This window comes from Enhydra lutris, unplaced genomic scaffold (genome assembly GCF_002288905.1).
Source record: "Enhydra lutris kenyoni isolate GAN:26980312 unplaced genomic scaffold, ASM228890v2 scaffoldscaffold12, whole genome shotgun sequence".
NCBI classification, from domain to species: Eukaryota; Metazoa; Chordata; class Mammalia; order Carnivora; family Mustelidae; genus Enhydra; species Enhydra lutris.
Genome location: NW_019154096.1, coordinates 31,455,729 through 31,475,807, shown reverse-complemented (window position 1 = coordinate 31,475,807; position 20,079 = coordinate 31,455,729). Strand labels below are relative to the sequence as shown.

The window sequence follows — 20,079 nt, the reverse complement described above, 5'->3', positions numbered from 1 at the left end:
CTGGGCCCAGTCCTGTTCATGTTTTATGTTTTAACACAGTGAATCCTCACAACGACCCTATGATCAGGTGCTATTATTAGCTCCTTTTGACAGCTGAGTAACCACACCCAGAGAGGCTGAGTGACTTTCCCAAGTCACAGAGCTGCTGAGTGACAGAGCAGGAATTCACACTCAGGTGGGCTGTGCGCAAGGCCATGCTTTCAACCGTCCTTTTTTATACACACAAGTGTGTTCTTATATACACTGCTCTGCTCCTTGCTTTATTTTGCTTAAAAAGCATCTCTGAATCTCTCCATATCAGCACAAAACCAGCTCCTCCATTCTCTCCTGTAGCCACTTGGCATGGAAGCCATGTGTCTTCTGCCCCCAGGCCCCTGATGGACGTGTTGGTGGCCCCTAGTTGCTGCTAAAAACATTTCTGCATTAACTCGAGCTTACGTCCTCTCTCCCTCAGGATACATTTGCAAGCACATCTGTGGAAAGGAGCCCTGGGACAGCTGAACCAGAGGGCATAGGCTTTTCAAATGTAAACAGACGCGGCGGCCCTGTTGCCCTCCAGAGGGTGAGGCAAGTTTGCTCTCTCACCAAGGCGGCCATGCCCACAGTGCCATGCCCCCATTTCTCCTAGCACACCTGAAGCAGGTGTCAGTCCGTCAGCCTCCCTCCCCAATGTGGGCTCCCTTGGCGGTGAGGGGTGGGGAGTTGGGGGGGACCTTGGACCAAGTTGTGGAAATGTTGAAGGAAGAACAGGACCTTTTAAGCAAAACCATCTAGAGTCTGCTTCATTCAACAAACTGTAAGAATTTTGTTGGCTTCTATTATATGCTCTGTCTGGGTACAGGAAGCAGAGACTAAGGGACCAGGCAGGCTGCATTGAGGAGGGACTTGGGCTCAGTGAAGGTGATGCTAGGGAGAGTGGCCAGAACACCAGACTGTGAGCCAGGTCTTATGATTTTTCCAGAAAGCCAGAAACCTGGATTTTTGAGTGTATTTGCCCTGATGCTGAGCAGAACACCTGGCCCTTGAAGATTTCATATTTCTTAAGTGAATAAAGAAAAGAATGAAGGAATCTGAAGCTTGTCTTCTTTCTTCTGCAGCTCAGCCTGGAAGAGGGACCTGCCTCTCCAGTAAGACGTGCAAGACCCTGGCCTTACTCTGGACAGGTGGGCAGGGCAAGGCAGCGGCATCCTCCGGCAACCAATTACACCTGCCCCAACACCGGCGCCCTCCCCCACCCCGCCTCGAGTAGATAGGCATCTCCCTGAAGGCTGCAGGGGGAGGCAAATCTTCCCTGTTTTGCGAGGTAACTTTTGGGTGTATAATCAGTTTTGTCCAGCAAAGCCCTGACCTGCCCTGCTCGCGCTCAGACCTCCTGCCTTGCTGAATTCCTCCACCACCCCCAGCAAGGGCACAGAGACCTGAGTAAGTGAACTGAAAGAATCAGCCACTATAAGTTGAGGGACAGTCACCTTGTCTCCCATCCTAGCTTCAGAAGGCTTCAAGAAGGCAGGGATCAGACCTTACTCCAATTATGTATCAGTCAGTAAGACTAATTAATTAGTGCTCATTGTGCATTCCTAATCTCCGTGTACATGCTATAAGACTGATGGGGCAGGGGGTACGGTAGCTCATGGCCAGGGTGGGCTATGGATAAGTTTGCTGACCCTTCCTCAGGAGTCATCATGCCAGGAAGCAGGGGACAGGAACAAGCTGTGCCCCTAAGGCTTGCCTTTCTAAGGGGCACCCAGAAGCTCTTGGAGTAGAAGGCACAAGAAAAGGCAGGGGCTGGACAAGTTGAGGCTGAGAGGAGGCAAGTAGCATTAGACACATTCTGAAAGGAAAACACCTGGGCTGAGAACAGGAGCACAGGGTGCCTGGGGTGTGACTTCTATGGGCCTCAGTTTCCTCGCCTATAGAGTAAAGGGCATATTTCCATTGTGACATCATTTGCCTCACAAACTGGGAAACTGTGTTTAGATATAACCATATGAGATTGCTACCTTGTAGGTCAAAAAATAGATGGATATTGGCAATGCCTCCTGATCCTAATTCAGAATAATGACTGCAGGACACTGGGCACAAAGCAAACTGGGACACGCAGTCAGCCACCCCGTGGCTCGTGACCACACTGACTGTTTCTCCCCACTTACTTGTAATACAAAGACCCCTCCCGCCCCCCACAGCCCCTCTGTCATTAGGCTGAGGTATAAAGATTAAGTTAATGGCGGGCGGAGAAAATCAGCTTTGTTGGCAAATTGTCTCTGATATTTATTTTGAACATTAAAACGAATCATTCCGACTAAAGAGGGCTGTAGTGCGCGGCCCATTAAAATGCATGCATTATGTATAACTCTCCCGGCTTCACCTCCAAGTATTATCAGCCTAAAAAGCAAACATGGTTTTTAAAGCCCCTTGTTTACGACATCCCGTGACAGCTGATTAATGGCCACAGTTTCCAGATCTGAAAGCTTAGTAACCCAAGCTAGAAAATTCAATCTTATTCTAATACAGGCGGCGGGGGCGGGGGGGGGGGGGGAGCTGCGCAGCCAAATGGGAACAGAGCACAGTTTCTCAAAGGCGTCCTCACCGTGGATTGTAACCACCACGGCAACATCAGCTGGGGTTTCTTGGGGGCACTGTCTTAGTTTCCTGGGGCTGCCGCAGCAAATGGCCACAAACTGGGTGGCTTTTAACACAGCAGAAATGCATTCTCCCACAGTTTTGGAGGCCAGGAGCCTGAAACTAACATATTGGCAGGGCCAAGCTCCCTCCGAAGTCTCTAGGGGGTGACTTGGCCTCGCCTCTCCCAGCTTCCGGTGGCTCTGGGCATTCTTTGGCTTGTGGGTTCATCGCTCCAATCTCAGCCACTGTCTTCACATGGCAGGTTTCTGGGTTGTTCTGCCTCTTAGAGGATCCTTGTCATGGGACTTAGGGCCTAGTCTAATTCAGAATGATCTCACCTTGAGACCCATACCCTAACCACACCTACAAAGACCCTTAATCCAAATACAATCACAATCTGTGGTTCCAGGTAGACCTGTCTTTTGTTGCAGGACACCTTTCAACCTGCTACAGGTCTCTTCCCTCTCCCAGAGTGTCCCCCTTTCTCCTTAGGAATGTTGCAAGACCAACCCCACCTGCAGATCTGAAAGGGATCCCAGGAAGCTATCAGATCTGTCCACGGTGATGCTCTCCAGCTTCCACCCACCCTCCCGGGTCCTCTGCTGGGACTCTGCTGCCTCACCCACCCCTCCGTGGGTTCCCTGACAGAGCACTCCCTCTCAAGAGCCCTGCTGACCCTGTCACTCTTCCCCTTGGCCCTCAGAGGCCACCAGGACCAATAAGTGTCCTCGTCATGGTCAGGAGCCCCTGCCCGATCTGCTCTCCGACCATCCTGCCCACCTTACTCACAGGATGCATCCCTTCTGGGTGGGTTTCAGCCACACTGTCCCACTTCCAGCAGGAGTGATGCTCCCCAGTGTCCCTGCCTAGTTGCCTGAAGATCTCAACTCAACATCACCTCCTCTGACAGAGTCAAGTCCCCCACAATCACTACCATGACATCCTTCACTTCTTCTTAACATTCAGCACACTTACATCATTTATGAGTGGATCTTCTTAACTTTTCAACACTCCAACATGCAAATGTTGTGACTGGCCTGCCCAAAACTCTTCCTGTAGCACTTACAAAAGCGCCAATCACAATGGGTCCCACCTACCATCTGCCTTCTCTCCTCTCTCCTCCCACTTGATCACTCACTGGGGCTCCAGCTGTAGCAGCTTCCTTCTGTCCCTCCAGAGCGGAAGCTGCAGCTTGCCTCAGGACTTTTGCACATGTTCTACTTGAAATAAACTTCCTCCAGATCTTCCTGATCTGGACCATTTGCACCAAGTAGGACTCAATTCAAATAGTGCCTGTCACATGGTTATGGTCCATGCAGTGGAGCAGCAGATACAGAAGCTTCTGGAGGAGAGCCAGGTGGGCATGAATTACTTTGACCTCCTGCCGCGGCCCATCACATGCACCAGAGATGCCATCTCGGCCAGACAGAACTGGATGTGTGGCAACGCCAAGCCCCCCCCACACTGTGAGCTGATGGCGGGCCACCTCCAAAACCACATCCCAGCTGATGGGGTGCACTTCGAGCTTTGACTGCACCTCACTGGCTGCCTCCCTGGGCCTTGATGTGCGGAAGTCTCTCCCTCACGGCCAGCACAAGCAGGCCAGGGAGTAGCCAGGCACCCTGCAGAAAGGCCTGGTGCCCATCTATTGCACCAGCTTCTTGGCTGTGGAGGAGAACAAGCAGCTAAGGGCCACATGGCTCCCGCAGCTCAGGAACGTTGATGGCTCCATCACCCAGCAGCTCCAGAGCCCAGCCCTGGGGCTCAGCCAGTACCAGGGGACACTCATCAGCGAGTCCTCCCTGGTGGTCCAGCTAGTGCAGCTGGCCTTCCAGCCGCAGATCCAGACCCTCAAGATGCAGCACAAGGAGTCTGTCGATGGCCTAGCCCAGCAGCAGCAGCAGCAGTGGCAAATCTAAATGCTGCAAATGGAAGCCAAAGTCAAGTCCATCCCACAACCACCAGTCCCACCTCCAAACCCCACACCCACCCACATGATCCCACCAAACACCCATCCAAATGCCTGGCTCCCTGGGTATGGCACCTGTAGGGGAGACCAGGATCCTGTCACTGTGAGCCACCCTGGGCCCTGGGCCCCATAATCAGATCCCACCTAACAAGCCCCCATGGTTGGATCAGCCTCATCCCATTGCTCCTTGGGGCCAATGGCACCCTCCCAAGCAGGCCCCCTAACCCTACCATCAGGGCAGACCACCCCACTGCCCACTCGGGAACAATAGCCACGAGGGCCTGTGAGGCAAGCATTACAAGGACCCTGGCTAAAACGGTCACCATGATGCCCCCTGGAACAGCTGGCCTGACCACAGCTGGAACAGCCAGTTCGAGGGCCCCTGGAACAGTGGCACGAGGGGCTGCTGGGGGGGCAGAGGCCAGCAGTGCAAGACGCCCTTCCAAATGCAGTGGTTGCCACCCTCCAGAGGGCCCGTCCCGCCCCACCAGCAGCACCCAAAGTTCAACCAGCTGTCACACCCCCACAACTTGAACCACGCCCCACCCTGCTTCATGCAGGAAGATTTCCATCCCTGGTACCCGTTGTAGTGGCTATCCAAGCCTCACCACTTTGACTCCCCACAGTGGGACTTCCCTGCTGAGATGGGACCCCTTCACAAGGTCACCCAGGCCACCTTGTGCCTCTTCCTGGGATCAACAAGCACCCACCCCAAGCCCCAGCACCCTGACTTTAGCCCTCCTCCCCATGGTTTCAAGGGGCAGTCCCCCCACATACAGTGACAGGGTCCTTCCCACGTAACCACAATGACCCCAGCCTGGTCCCCAGCATGCCTTAGTTCCATCTCCCTACCAGGCTAAAGGTCCCACTCATGAAAAAAAGAAAAAAGAGACAAATTCACCAGTCAAGAGAAGTCTTCCCCTTTCCAAAATATCCCAGACAGACTACTCTTCCCTCCTTCATTGTTTTCATAGCAATTATTAGCAAAAGTCCTCTCCCTTCCTGTTTTTGGGTTGTTTTTGTTTTCTGACTTATTCTCGGTGTTCCCCAACTAGGAAGGAAGCTCTCTAAGGACAGGGACCTTGACTGTCTTGTTCACTGACATATCCCCAAGGCTTAGGACGCTCCTGCCCGGTTCCCACCACTTGTTGGATAAACAAGTGACCCAGAGCCCAGCACAGCGCCCAGGACAGAACAAGCCTTAGCGAATTCACTCCCTGTGGCTCTCTGTGTGTTGTGGGGGAAGAATATGTCCTTCCTACAACTCCTAAGGTCATCTAGGTCTTGATCTAAGGGCAGCATGGCCAACTTCACACACACACACACACACACACACACACACACACAGAGGCATGAAATGGCCAACTTCACACACACACACACACACACACACACACACACACACACACACACAGGCATGAAATGCTTGGACAGCTCCCAGATTTATTCATTTGCTACTTCTTTTGTTCATTCATTCATTCATTCATTCTGCATTCTGCAAACATTTACTGAGCCCTCGCTGTGAGCCAGGCACTGTTCTGGCCCTGGAGGTATGGTGGAAACAAGCCCTGAGCTGACATTCTGTTGGAGGCATCCCTATTCTCTCTGAGCCTCTCCTAAGCGATCTATAGCAGAGGAGCAGAGCCCACTCTTTCTGAGTCTCAGTTTTCTCATCTGCCCAATAGGTAGCAAGATCTAGCCCACTGGCCTGAAAGTCCTGGTAAGCGAGGACAGAGAAACACTCTTTGGTTATGGAGTATGACCCATAGTGCCCCTGGCCTGTCCCTTCTCCCCCTGGTCTCCCTGCTGCTCACCAACCATGCCCACTCCCTCCTCTGCCCATGACCTGCAGTCCCCCTGGACTGCCCAGGAGCATGGCCCTGGGCCTTAGACAACCTGAGCTTCAACTCAGCCCTGTGCGTGACCATGGAAAATCATCTAACCTGGAGAAGCCGGAATTTGCTCACCTGCAAGACGGTGACACTAATGTGTACAAACCACTGGTGGGAGGACAGAAAAGGATATGCTTCTTCAAGACCCTATACTCCTCAGGCACTGAAGGATGTCTGTGATTCCCCCTGAAATGTCCCAGTTCTTCCCAGCTGCCTGCCTAACTCCTGTCTGTTCCCACAATGCAGGCCAAGTGCCCAGAGTCCCTCGCACGCCCACCCTCTGTCCACACTGCTCCCTTCTGTTGGCCCCTCTTGGGTTTCCTCCTGGGCACACACTTGGGGCAAGGACCAGACCCGTCCTCAGGATTCTCGCAGTGCCCAACATGGCAGGCCCCACAACACTGGCTCAGCCAAGAGTCTGAGTTACTGCCTGTTCCAAGGGCACCTACTCCCCACTGGCCCTGTACCAGGTTCTGGGGGGACAATCATCACATAGCTCCCAGGCTGGAGGTATCTACCATCTGGGAAAAACACAGGCGCAGAAGCAAACACCTCCCACACAGAGCCATAAGCAGGAGGGCGGCATGTAGAGAATTCGGGGGCCTCCCTGGAAGAGCTGGGCCTTAAAGGGGCTGCCCTTCTTGCCTGAGTGGGAACGTTTGCTTGATGAGTGTGTTCCTGGAAAGGCTCACAGGGGTTGGCATCCCCACTTATCCAATATCAAAACATTTGATTATCACAATAGATGTCACTTTCCCTGTTTGTTAGAGAGGAAAACTGAGGCTCAGAGAACGACACTGGGCCCACGTTCCCTTGGTGCATCCGTGCGGGGCCAGGACTAGAACCCCAGCTCCCGCGCCCAGAACACGGTCCTGCCTAGGGCCTCTGGGCCTCACTCCTGGGTCCCTGAGAGGGGTTACCCTTGCCCTGGGCAGGAGTCCTAAATGACCTCCCCACTCCCTTCCCTACAGGAGAGCCTTTCCTGTCCCAGCAGATGGGGTTGGCGGGGGAACACCCCTTCCACCTTCTGAAGGCCAGGGAGGAAGGCCAGCGGAGCCAGGCATATAAGCCAAGCTCCCAGAGAGGTCTGAGAAGTAAGGGCAGCTTGGCGACCCCCCACACGCTGCAGAGGTGGTCATTTAACTTAATAACTGTGAATTTGGGACAGTGGCTAAGATCTTAGCAGGGACACCCCCAGACACACACACTCTTTGTGTCAAGAACAACAGTTGCCTCCTTTCCACGTCTGTTCTTATCTAGTTGCTCAAACTTGGATCCTAGCAGTCATCTCACGGCATCCACCTGGGAATTCGGAGGGTGGGGGGCATTTGCACCAACCCCTGCTGGTCTCTGCAGGCCCCAGGCTGTGCACGATTAGGGCATGCTGCCATGCTAACCAAGCCCAGGGCATCTGCAGTTGTAGGGCCTCGCACGCAGTCTGCCCTGCAGAAGAATGCAAACAGCCAGGCCCTCGAAGTGGCATGAGATCCAACCTCCCAGGCTGGTGCTCCAGGCTCTACGATCCTCCAAAAGCAGCCTGGCTTCCAGCAATCCTGGCCAGGCTGTTCCCCATGTCTAAAATCCCATTCCCCTCTCCTTTCTCTGCATAACCAAGCCCTCTGTCAAATCCCAACACACAGAGTCCCCCTCTATCAGGAAGCCTGCCAAGATTTCCTCAGTCCCCCACACCAAATCTCATTAATGGCTATAAGGTTCCATTCTCTTCCGCGCACTTCACATTTACAAGTCTCTTATACTAACTTCATCGGTTACATTTTCATGTCGGCCCATTGTGTGAGTCCCTGAGCTATGAGCTCCCAGGAAGCAGGAGCTCTTTTATCAGTCTCTGAGTCCCTAGGGGATAGCCTGTTGCCCGTCACAACGTAGTTCTCAATCCATATTTGTTCTATGCCGCTAATTGGGCAGTCAGCTCTTGGAGATTTAGATTCAAAGGAGGAAGCTCGAATTAGGGCCTCAACTGGATTTCAGGATGGAAAGAAAATGCAGGTCCTGCCTTTAGTGAGCCACATGTGGTAGAGCTTGAACATCGGGCCTCTGGCCAAAATTGCCTTTCTGCGCCTCCACCTACAGAATCCCCACCAATCCTCAATGCCCAGCTCACATGTTACCCTCCCTGGAAGTCTTGAGGCAGACTCTTCATGCCCTTCTCACGACATTCCAATATCCCGGGTTTGGACTGTTATGGGTTGACTTGCAGCCCCAAAAAGATGCCGACGTCCTAGTTCCCAGGACCTGTGAGTGTGACCGTATTCAGGAAGAGGATCCTGCAGATGATCGAGTTAAGGTGTGATCACTGGGCTGAGCCCTACTCCCCTATGGCTGGTGTCCTTACAGAAGGAGGAAATCTGGACACACACAGAAGGACGACCAGATGAACACACAAGAATGCTACCTGTAAGCCAAGCGACACCTGAGGTTACCAACAGCTAGCAGACAGCAGCCTCTCTCTCCTGCACCCCAGAAGGGACCAATCCTGGCAACGAAAAAAGTGTACTATCTCACACGCTCAAGGCCAGCTTTGATTTTGGACTTCCAGCCTCCAGATCCACTGTGAAACAATCAGTTCCGGTTGTGGAAGACACCTAGTGTGTAGTACTTTGTTAGGGCAACCCTAGCAAATTCTGACTCCGCCTCTCACTGGCTGGTTGGCCTCAGGCCAGCTAGTTAAAGCGGAGTCTCAGCGTCTTCCTCTTTAGAATGGGCACAACCTATTGATGGCAAACCCCTTTGCGACGTCGCCTGTCTTCACACCTCCAGGCTACCTTCCCAGCTCTGCCCCGTGGATCGTGGGTGAGAGTGAAATGCCCCAGCCGACCCAGAAACCCCTCCCGCGGTCCTCCACACTCACTTCCCCTCCCCTTCTGCCAGCAGACAGTGGTGGGGCCCTGGGAAGTGACAGAGCCACCAGATGGAAAGAACCTGAGTTCCTGCCAGACTGCCAGGAGGCCCTACCTTGGAACATGCCTTAAACGTGCAGTACAGGAAAAGCTGAGGGGGTTCACGTGCAGTGACCTACCCTGACTCATAGAAACACTGCTCACATAGTACTTCATGAGGATTAGAAATATTATGGTAGGAAGTTAATAGTAAGTTCTAATAGCATTACACTCTTTCTAACTGCCCCACCACCTAACACAGAGCCTGGCATAAGTAAGGAAACAAATAAGCAAAAAACAAAACAAAACAAAAAACACTGTATTGTGCTCCATATCACTCGGCATCAGGGAAATACAAATCAAAACCACAATGAGATATCACCTCACACCAGTCAGAATGGCTAAAATTAACAAGTCAGGAATGACAGATGCTGGCGAGGATGCGGAGAAAGGGGAATCCTCCTACACTGTTGGTGGGAATGAAAGCTGGTGCAACCACTCTGGAAAACAGCATGGAGGTTCCTCAAAATGTTGAAAATACAACTACCCTATGACCCAGCAATTGCACTGCTGGGTATTTACCCTAAAGATACAAACGTAGTGATCCGAAGGGGCACGTGCACCCGAATGTTTATAGCAGCAATGTCTACAATAGCCAAACTATGGAAAGAACCTAGATGTCCATCAACAGACGAATGGATAAAGAAGATGTGGCATATATACACAATGGAATACTATGCAGCCATCAAAAGAAATGAAATCTTGCCATTTGCGACAACTTGGATGGAACTAGAGGGTATCATGCTTAGCGAAATAAGTCAATCAGAGAAAGACAACTATCATATGATCTCCCTGATATGAGGGAGAGGAGATGCAACATGGGGGGTTAAGGGGGTAGGAGAAGAGTAAATGAAACAAGATGGGATCGGGAGGGAGACAAACCATAAGTGACTCTCAATCTCACAAAACAAACTGAGGGTTGATGGGGGGAGAGGGGGTGGGGTTATGGACACTGGGGAGGGTATGTGCTATGGTGAGTGCTGTGAAGTGTGTAAACCTGGTGATTCACAGACCTGTACCCCTGGGGATAATAATATATTATATGTTTATAAAAAATAAAATTTAAAAAAAAACACTGTATTGTTTCAATTAAAGAGCACTGACGTCAAGAGTGCTTGGCTCTAGCTGTGCCTCAACTTTAGGCAAAAAGCTCAAACCTCTGGGCCTCAGTTTAATTTTACTTAATTTAATTTAAAATGGGATTTTTTTAAATATGCTACAGCTCACTCATAATGAAAGCTTGTTTTGCCCCTGATCCAAGACTGCCTCAGAATCCTTCTCAACACAGAGCCCGGGACAGGCCCTCCAGGTGAGCTACCCTGACCCACCTGCGATGTGATTCTGGAACTGACTTACTTTACTATCTGTTCTGAGGACAAGAATCTCAGTCCCTAGACTCAAGCTTATAGGAAACATCAATTAACCTCTCCTATAGATTATTTTCATTTTGAATTCCGAAGCCTTTTTCATTTTGAATTCTGGAGCCCTGATCCTGCTGGCTAGAAAGGTCACCCAGTCACTTACGCCAGGAGTTCTTCCCTCCCAGGCAGATTTCCCTGGGTCTACACAAGGTGTGGGCTCGGGGAACCCCTCCAGGCCTCAGCAGGTCTGCACGCTGCAGCTAGAGCCCCTGTACCCAGCTTCGGCCCCTTCAGGTGTACAGCATTCTGCCTGCGTCCCACCCTGGGATTGGAAACCTCAGGGAGGCTGAAAATCACCCAGCTATCCCTCCTGGGCCTCTGCGGGGAGAGGCCCTATAGCAGCCACCCTCCACTCTGGTCTGAAGACACATCCTGGGAAGTGGGGGACCTCCCTTCCTTTCTTTCCGTGTTTCTCTAGGGGCTCTCCCATCCTCCTCCTTCCTCTCTCACCTCCCAACACCACTGCCTCAGGGTGCCTTGAGAAAGGAAAGCCTGACAGGATTGTCTCCCACAGTGTCTCTTTCCTCCTGGCCACAGCGACCCCTGAAGGCAGAAAGCCCCAAGCGGCTGCCTGAGCTGGGGAGAGGGAAGGCAGGTATATCTGGGACTGTAAACTGCATAGCCCCCAAAAACCTGCAAAACTCGGTTCTGGTGAAGGCCGGAGGCCGTTGGGGCAGAGTATGCATGGAGCTCTAACTTCTCCGAAATGCCACTGAGGGGCAGAACCAAACACAGTGTGTGGCAGTGTTCTGTGTTGCAAGCTCTGGTGTCACATCTCAAGGGGCAGCCCACTCAGGTGGGATGTGAGTCACGGTCATTTTATAATAAATGCCGACGTTTAGGAATGAGTCACCTCCCTTACAAATGTCAGTCTCGCTCCTATTCTGACACACTCTCCTGAGAGGGAGTAAAGGGTTAATGGTGTCTTACAGCCACTCACAGGGAAATTCCACAGGACCCAGCCTTAGAGACCCAGCAGTGTCAAAGTCAAGTGCCTCCAGGGCCCAGTTAGATTCTAAATGTATCCAGGGCTGGGGGTGGGGAGGCACACATCTATCACAGGGACGACCACCATGCTGCCCCGGACCACAAGCTGGTTGCTGGAGGGACTTCCATTTTTCTAGAGAAGGCAAAAAATATGGAATTTTTAATACGCAACTTTCTGACTTTTAAATTGTTGTAGCTAGCTCAGAGGTTTTTTTAAGGCTGTGAGCCAAACAGAATCTAGTTGGGGTCAGCTTTGACCCATGACTTGTTTTGATGGCTGCTGTCAGGACTGAGGGAGTACAGGTGCAGTTGAAACTCCTGGGCCTGGCAGGGAGCTGGGTGGATGGTTTGGTGCTGTGTATGTGGGCACTGGTGTGTGGGCAAGACTGCAAGGCTTAGGTGAGAACAGGTGATAGTGGGGGGTAGGGTTCTTTAAGATGCTAGGAAAATGTCACCTCCTCCTTGAAGCCTCCCTGCAGCCCACACCCACATCTTCGTTAACCATGGGTCAGTGAGCACATGGAGGACAGCAGAGATGAATGAATGCCCACGAACAAACATATGAATTCTAAGTGGACCATCTACGAGAGGCAAGAGCCCCACTTGCCCCTCTGTGCACCTGCTCCTGGTTGTGGTAGGCACTGCACACTCAGGGCGACATGGCTGACCAGCGTGCTGAGGCAGGTGGGACCAGGCCTGGTGGTAACAGAGCCATTTCCCACTCCTTTGTGCAGAATGACCTCCCTGAAAGGTGAAGGAGAAGAAGGCTTTCTCCTAACTCCGTTCTACACGACGTGAGCCCTGGCAGGGCCGAGGAGCAGGCTTTATGAGGCCCAAACAGCTGGCTCTCCTGGCCATCCTGGGGCAGCACTGCAGGGATGGAAGCTGGCCCACAGTCAGACAGAATGAGGAGGCTAATGTCCCCTCACCGCCACTCAGCCTCGCCTGCAGATGTCACCCCCTAGCGTCAAGTGTCCTACAAGCTCTGTGCCTCAGCTTTCTCATCTGTAGACTGAGGGTGATTTAGGAACTTTAGAGCCAATGTGAACATGAAGTCAGACTGTCTCTACCGTACTTGGTCCAGGCCTGACATAGAGTAGGTGCTCAATAAAATGTACCGTTAGGAGTCTTAAGGTTCTAACTCTTCACACACTGTGTCATTTGACCCAGAGAGGCCATGAGGCAGCACCATCACCCATTTTAGAGATATGTCAACTGAGGCTAGGGGAGAGGGCCACCCCAGGCTGCCCAGCACTTCACCTGGTTCTGCTGAGCCAGTGTTTGCCACCTCCCATTGTTGCCCAGCCACTTTCTCCCACCCCTGCTAACACACGGTGGCACCCCATCTCCTGTGGCCCCTGAATGCTCCCTGGGGGTCGGTCAGCCTTGCCCCAACCCCCAGCTCTGTGACTGTTCCCCCATTCACCCCTCACCACACTCACTGTCTCCACGTTGCTCGCCATGCAGCAGGCCACCACAGGATACGGCAGCACCCTCAAAGATTCACTGATGGGCCACATTCCCCGCATTCCATCCTTAGGACAAGATTTCTCGATTTTTCTGATTCAGTAGGCCTGAGCTGAGGAGGTCGCATCTCTAGCATGTTCCTCGGAGGGGGCTGAGAGCAATGCTGGGGGGCCACGTGGCTGCACCACAGGCAAAGTCACCTCCACATTTCACCCACGTGGGGTGTGTCCCTCTCTGCACCTGTGATTACTCCCTGCTGGGGGGGGGTGTCCTGTGCATTGTAGGAGGTGTTAGCAGTGTCCCAGCCACTATCCACTGAACACCAGGAGCAATCAGATATGTCTCCAGCATTACCACATGTCCCTAGGGGACCAAATTGCCCTGGGGTAGAGACCAATTACTCTGGAGTAGCAGTACTCCCCCTTAGCTGCACAACAAAATCACCCAGGGAGCTTTAAAAAGTACACACTCATGCCTGGGACCTCCCCAAGACAATGACTTCATTGGTCAAGGGAGCAGCCTGGGCACGGGGGTCTATAAACCCTCCCGAGCAGGTTCAACCAGGTGGCCTTTGACTCTCACTGGGGATACCAGTGGTTATGGGGACAGGAGAGAGGCAGAAACTGAGGGGCTGTGATGGGCTGTGCTAAAAAAGACGGTCAGTTCTGCAAACTGGTGATGTAAGGGACCCATGAGAGCCAGGCCAGGGACAGGCTATAATCTGCCCCCAGGGTGTCAGCCTCCATTAGAACACAAAGTATCCTAAGATTCTGGACAATGACTGAGCTCTGCTTTCTTTCAGTTAACCCAGTTCCCAGATGAACCAGAGTTAACCCAACAGGACAGGGGTTCTGGTTAAAATAACCAACTTGGCCCTGCTGAGACCATCTCTTCACCTTTGAAACAAGAGGCTAAACCAGATTTAGGTGACATCCCAGGTCTCCTGGGATTGTTCCCTGAGGTTCTTAGTCAATGAAGACACTTTGAGTAGCCACTGAAGAGTTCAGTGGGGCCCATTTTTCAGATGCTAGAAGCTCTCCCCATTTGGTCTCTACAAGGCTCACAGGCAGGTGACACAGAAATCTAGGTGAGAATGGTGCGGAGGACAATGTCCCCAGCCAGAGCTGGCCAGGAGCCAGGGTTTGGCCACTGTCTGCCCAGCAGATGGACCACAGGCCCAAGGACCCACAAGCTCCTGGTTGGGGGGCAGGGGCTAAGTGTGGCCTGGAGGCAAACGAAGAAAGAGGTTGTGCCCTTGTTCTCATGGAATCACAGCATCTTAGAGCCAGACAGATAACCCAGTCCCACAAATGCAGAGTGTGGAAAACCAAATGCTGGAACCCCTGCCTCAGGACCACCTGGGAGCTCACTAAAGAGAGTCCTTAGCCTCACCCCCAGAAATTCTGATTCTAGAGGCCTGGAGTGATGCCTGGGAATCTGATTTTTCAAACTCTCGGGTGCTTCTGATAGGGGGTTTAGGAAGAGCTGAACTCTAATATACCCTTCCCAAAGAAAAACTATTTTGGCCTCAACATAGCCAGGGTGTTGGCAGCCTGTGCTGGAGCCCCGCTCTGCCCGTGAAGACCTCTGTGTAGCACAGCATCTCATTTTCCCTGCACACAGAAGCCCTCTCTGTCCATAAGGACTATGCTGTCTTCACCTGGCTCAGAGAGCATGAGCCACTTGTCCAGCAAAGTAGGTGAAGAATCGGGACCAGGAGCCCAGTCCCCCTTTCTCCCAGGCCAGCCCAGCGCAGTTCCCCCAGCAGGGTAGGAACCCCTGGCCCGCGCCCGGGGCCTGAAACAGCCCGGCTGGCTCCGCAGCGCACGAGGCTGTTTATGCAAGCTGACAGCTCTGATCCACCAAAGGCGCCTGCTTCCAGCTCAGCCTCTAATAATAGCTCTTCCTCGGAATCCCTCCCGTCTTGGTGGGAGCGGAATATTTAGACATATCAAAGATTCCTTCCCCTTCTTTCATCGAGCCAACAGTGATATGAAAGGAGTACAATGAAAAGACGGGTCTCTATGACAAGCTTCAGAGAGAAGCCAATTCCCTGACATCCCTCAAGACTGCAATTGACTCCACGCTCCTCAGATGGGAGTCAGTGTGGTTACATAATAATAACACCTTCCAACTCTCTGGCGCTATTACGGGCCTTCTGCCAAAGTGCTTTCACAGGCATTAGCTTTTGAGCCCACAAAGTATCCGGGAGGTGGGCAGGGCAGGGATCCTTCTCCTCCGATTACAAATACGAAAATTGCTATGTGGAGGGGTTAAATGACTTGCCTAAGGTCATACAGCAAGTTAGTGGCTCAGCGCAGAGTCCTCAGGCAAGCAGGGAACCTGGAGAGCACTGAATTCTAAATGGCGTTCCCTGAAAGACACAGAAGGGCCTTTGCTGGCTGGCAAATGGGCCCCACCTGCCTCCACGTCCTCTCTCCCTCACATTCCCTCCCCACCTGCACTCTAGAGATGCAGGATTCCTCTCCGGGCCTCCAGACCCACCAACCTTTTAACACTTCGGTGTCTGTGCACATTCTGTCCGGGCCACCTGGCACATCCCCTTCCCCTGTCCCTAGGACTACTCCTTCTCGTCCTCCTGCATCTAGCTCCAGCACTCCCGCCTCCTCCAGAGAACCTCCTCTGATCCCCACCTGGCAGAACCAGGTACTTTCTCCCTGTGCATACCCCCACTCCATCCCATATTGTGCTGCATTATAACTAGCAACCAGAGCATCTCTGGCACCAAAACTGTAAGCCCCCAAATTAGTCTACTTGGGCTGACTTCACCAAGTCCCACAGACCGAGTGGCTTAAACAAGAGCTATTTTGCTCACAGCTCTGGAGGCCAGAAGTCCAAGATCAAGTTGCAATCAGGGTTGGTTTCCAGTAAGGGCTCTCTCCCTGGCTTGTAGGTGACCACGTACTCCTTCTCACATGGTCTCTTCTCTGTGTGTTCTTGGGGAGGGAGGTCTCTGTTATCTATGCCTCTTTTTTGTAAGGACACCAGTCCCATTGGATTAGAGTCCCATGCTTATAACCTCATTGAATCTTAATTACCATCTTCAAGGCCTCATCCCCAAACACAGTCACTTTGAGGGTTAACATATGAATTTGGGGAGACGCAATTCAGTCCATTACACCTCTCAAGGACAAGAAGCAGGTCTGGCTATCTTTTAAGGAGACGGTATCTAGCCAGCCTGCTCCACAGCAGGGCTGGACAAATGTCCCATGCAGGAATCCCTTTTACAAGTCCCGGGCACGTCACCCACCATCTGCTTGACACCCGGAGAACAGGGAGCCTGCCATTCATTCTTAGATAAGGAGATAACAACTTAAAAGTCCTAACACCTAACTACAAAGCCCAGTTGTTCCTACTGAAATCATCAAAAGAATCCATCCCTCATTCCCATTATTTGAAAATAACATCATTCTTCCCCTCAGTCTCTGCTTTCCTAGGCTCCTCACCCCAGCCACCCTGCTGCCCAGCAAGTGTCTACTCCAATCACCCTCTCATCCCTCTCCCAGACCAGTGTGCAGGGCTTGGATAGAACCAGATAGAACCACCACCACACCAGAGACCCTTCTTCCTCACTGCCAGGAACAGACTGCAGGACCTCTTAGGCTCTTAAAGGTTATGCAAGGCTAGACCTTGGAGATGACCTGTCCACTTGTTCAATGACTGCCTGGTGCAAAGGGTCAACACAGATGCCACCTCCTCCAGGAAGTGCTCCTGATTTCTTCTTCAATGCTCCCAGGACACCAGCACTCCCTTCTCCCACATAGCACATACCCCCACGCCAGAGTACATTTTCCTGATCACCTCCTCACCAGACCCTCCAGGAGGGTAGAGAGTATGTCACATTCATCTCTCTGCCTCGGGCACCCAGCCCAGCTGAGAGGTCTTTGCACCCACGTCCCGGGAACCACACAGCTGCACACAGGGCCTCACCACTTACTCACTGCTGAATTTTAACAAACGCTCCAAGAGATAATGGTTAATTTCACAGAGCCACGAGTGGAGGCTGTTAAAATGTTAATATTATTTAAATTGTTTTACATTTTCGACAGTTTGAGCTGCAAATATAAATGTTTTCCTTGCTTTCCACAGAGCTGAGCTCACAGAAATGATTGATGAGGCGCCCAATGTGGAATTTCCCACTTTAAATTAAGAAATGCAACGTGAAGGTGATGAGAAAAATACTCCACACCCACATGTTAATACGCTGGTGGCTCTGGGGTCCCAACTCCCTGGCTTGTGGCCGTGCCGGGTCAGTTGTCCCCCTGGCCCACAGTGGCCATGTGGGCGATGCTCCTCACTTCACCCTCCACCTCGCTGGGGCTAACGTCATCATATGGAGTCGGGGATAATAAGGTCTGCCCCAACCTTCTGCAGCGGGCTTACATGCAGGGGTGCTGGGAGTTTCCTCTGCAACGTGGTCCCAGAGCTCACTGCAATTGTTGTGAGGGTACCATCTCATACCCATTTTATACAACAATATGCACATCATGCACCCAGAGCTGGGGGAGCCTATCTGACATTAAAGCCAGGGCTTTGAATCACCATATTTGTTTCAAGACTTTATTTATTTATTTGAGAGAGAGAGAAAGAGAACATGAGCAGGGTGGGGGGCAGAGGACACAGGGCTCGATCCCAGGATCCTGAGATCATGATCCAAGCAGATAACCGACTGAGCCACCCAGGCTCCCCTCTGAATCACCGTATTAAGTAGATGACAAAGTGCCTGCTTCACGGGACGCATGGATGATTCAGTTGGTTAAGCATCCAACTCTTGATTTAGGCTCAGGTCAAGAGATCAAGCCCCGTATGGGGCTCTGCTCTGGGCATGGAGTTTGGTTAATATATTCTCTCTCCCTGCCTTGGGATGGCTGGGTGTCTCAGTCAGTTAAGAGTCGGACTCTTGGTTTCAGCTCAGGTCATGATGTCATGGAGCCCTGAGTCTTTCCCTCTACCTCTGCCCCTCCCCCTGCGCGTGCACGCACGCTCTCTTTCTCTCTCTCTCCCTCTCAAATAAATAAAATCTTTTAAAAAGAAAAACAATCTCTCTCTCTCCCTATGCCCCTCCCCACACAAAGAAAGTGCCTGCCTCACAAGAGTGGTAACTAATACATGGTGTTTTGCCTCCCCACCGCCACCCCCACCTCCCATCCTCCACACCCTGATGCTCCAAACCCTGGGTGAGATTCCTCACTCCCCCGGCCTCTGCTTCACCACACTGGGAAATCTCCATGCCTGCCAGTTCTAACATTGGCCAAATGGTGAGAGCCCAGCCCCGAAGGCAAGCCTTCAGGCAGGGTGGGGAGCTGTATGCTTTGGGTCTCCATCTTTTCCTCTCCCTCTGGCCCCAGGCCTCAAGACCCTCCAGACTGGACAGCACAGGTTCACCACCAGGCCTCATACCCGGCGGGGAGACCTGGGCTCCCTGCTCAGTCCCCAGAGGGGGCCCTAACTTACCTCTCTGGGCCCGGCACGGGACTAGGTACCGCACATGAATCCTCCCCAGGGCCTGTCTCCACATGTTCTCTGCAAAGGAGGTACTATTAGCACTGAGTGGCATGTGAGCCAACCGAGGCTCGGAGAGGTCAGGCCAAAGGACACACAGCTTGTGAGCAGTGCGGTCTGGTCTTAAACCTAGTTGCTCAGAACTCCAAAAAGCACACAGTTCCTCCTGCAGGGAGCCGCCTGGATTGGAGCCTTGACCCCTGTTACTCCTTCAGGACTTCATCTCTACCTTCTAAGTCATCATTCATTCATCCCATCAGTCATTCATTCGTGCAGCGCCCACTCTGGAACAGGTCCCATGCTAAACCCTGGAGGAATGGGGGTCGGGGGACACACTCAGGGCCTCCCTGGGGCTGACAAGTCAGTAGAGGGTGACAAGCAGGGAAGCAAGTGGAGACAGTGTGGTTTGTGCCATGAGGGAGGGAAGCACAGATGAGGGCCCTCTAAGCCCAGCCTGGCATATCAGGGAAGGCTCCCTGGAAGAGCTTACATCTAAGTCTGAATGATAAGCAGAAGTTAGCCAGGCAAGGGGTAAGATGGTGATTCTGCTGAGAGCAAAGCAGGGAAGCACCAGGCAGGGATGAGGAGCAAGGGAGGCCTGGAAAGGAGATAAGCCCTATAAGACAGGCCACAGAAGACCTGTGGGCTTTACCCCAAGTGAGGGGTCACGGTTTTCCAGCAGAGGCGTGAGCAAGCAGATATGGCCTCTGGAACCGTCCCTTTGGCTACAGTGCAAAGAGGAAACAGAACAGAGGTGCTAGGGCAGTCCTCTGTGAGCAGACCACAGCAGGGGATTTAAGAACAGTCAGCAGGGAGAGCTAAGAAACTGGCCACTCAGTGAGTGGGAGACTGAGGGAGTGGGAGGTGCCAGGAGAAGCAACTGGACAGGACCCACCACCTATGGCCAGCTGTCCTGTGGCTCATCCTACGCGGGAGCCCTCAGCCCTGTCCTGGCCAGGGCCATCCTCCCCTGGGCACTGTGACCACCAAGTGCGCTGGGAGTCTGGGGTTCCACCTCCACATCCCTGCTGAGCTCCTGTCCTCCCCACCCCATCCCAGAGTGCAGAGGGCTGAGGGGGTCCTGACCTCACACACCCGAGCTCAGTGTGGCTCTAGCACCTTCAGAGGGACTGTGGGCAACGGAGCAAACTTTCTCGAATGTCGGGCTCCGCACCTATCAAATGCAACAGTCACTGCACCTGTCGGTGGTCCGGGGGTCCAAGGAGATAAGACACGAAAGG

The 20,079-nt window shown here is 52.6% G+C and overlaps 1 pseudogene; it reads left to right on the top strand.

Annotated features, from left to right (window-relative positions):
- The first annotated feature begins 3,922 nt into the window (after nt 1–3,922).
- Nucleotides 3,923–20,079, top strand: part of LOC111144994 — an 87,064-nt pseudogene continuing 70,907 nt past the window's right edge.